Source organism: Pteropus vampyrus, unplaced genomic scaffold (genome assembly GCF_000151845.1).
Source record: "Pteropus vampyrus isolate Shadow unplaced genomic scaffold, Pvam_2.0 Scaffold21, whole genome shotgun sequence".
Lineage (NCBI taxonomy): Eukaryota > Metazoa > Chordata > Mammalia > Chiroptera > Pteropodidae > Pteropus > Pteropus vampyrus.
In genome coordinates, this window is record NW_011888802.1 from 2,277,684 (window position 1) to 2,279,469 (window position 1,786).

Genomic DNA, 1,786 nt, shown 5'->3' on the forward strand with positions numbered 1-1,786 from the left:
AAATTCTTCAGCTTTGGCTACTGAGAGTTCTTTTAGTTGGCTCTTATATCTCTTTGACATACACCCATCAATGTAGAGGTGGGTTTTGTTGTTTTAGCACTGCCTCTCTTCTTGTTATTACAAAATGCTCCAGACTCGTCTTGTATCTTTTCTGCCCCAGTCCTACAATTAGTTATTTCTTCAAAGAGCTCTGGAGCCTTTTACTGAAAATGATATTAGAAATCAAGATCTGGGGACTAGATGTGCTTGTTGCTCCTGAAGTGACATTGCTTCCAGGACCTTTTAGCTGATAAAAGGAAAAAAAAAATTATGTGAATATACTAACATATATATGTAACTATCTGTATGCATATTGAGTTAAATATGAGTTTATACTATATCTCCAATTCTAATATATTACCATATGGATCATTTTACAACGTCTTCTTGCTTAACTGTAAATTCTCACTACGACATTAAGCAACCTGAATCTTATTATTCACTGTCCATTTAATCATTCAGTTCTAGTATGCATGCACAGCAATATCAGTCGAGAAACTTTACTAACCAGAGAACAGTGAAAATGTTTTGTTTTGCCTCTAATCTTACAGACTTCACTCATTTCCAGAGTTACTTAAATCAACACCTTCCCCTCTCCTCTATTCATATTCAATGATTTTGTTTATTGTATTTGTAATAAAATTAGATTATCTTGTCAAAGTCTATGGTCTTTCCTTGAGTTACCCTAGCTTCTTGAGCAATTTTTCGTATGCATGCATTAGGTTTCACTTTTGTGCTATTAAATTCTATGGGTTTTGACATACGCATAATGATGTCATGTGTCTGTTACAGAATCATACAAAATAGTTTTGCTTCCATAAAAAAAAATTAAAACAAAACATTGCATAAATCTATTCAACCCTTTCCTTCTTCAGAACCTCTGGCAACCACTGATATTTTAATGTCTCTATAGTTATATCATTTCCAGAATGTTATATCATTGGAATCAAATATATAGATTTTTCTTATTGGATTAATTCACTTAACACTATGCATTTAAGGTTTTTCCTGTCTTTTCATAGATTGATAGCTTATTTATTTTATCATTGAATAATATTTTATTGTATGGTTGTATCACAAATTGTTTATTCATTCACTTACTGAAGGGCATATAGGTTGCTTGCAGTTTTTGGTGACTGTGATTAAAACTGCTGCCAATATTCATATGCCATTTTTGTGTGTGGAGGTAAGTTTTCAGGTAAATTGGATAAATACTTAGGAGTTTAATTGCTGCATCATATGATAAGATGATGTTTATTATTTTAAGAAATGGACAAACTGTGATCCTTTATCTAATCATGGGAAGAAAGTGTCCAGTATCACACCATTAAGTATGATGATAGCTACAGATATTTTGCAAATGTTATTTATCAAATTGAAGCTGACTTTTATTCTTAGATTGCTAAGATTTTTAAAAAATCATCAACTGGTATTGGTGCCAGATATTTTCTCCACATCTTTTGACATAATCGCATAATGTCTCTTCTTTAGTTTTTTAAGGTAGAGAATTATATTAACTAAATTTTTAATGTTGAACCAGTCCTCCATACCTAGAATAAATATCATTTGGCTGTAATGTATAATTATTTTATACTTTGTTGAATTCAATTAGCTAATATTTAGTTGAGGATTTTTGCATCTTAGAGATATGGTCTGTAGTTTTCCTTTCTTATGATGATTTTATCTTTTTTTTTAATGAAACCCAATAAATTTCAGCTGTATGATTTTATCTATTTTTTTGTATTAG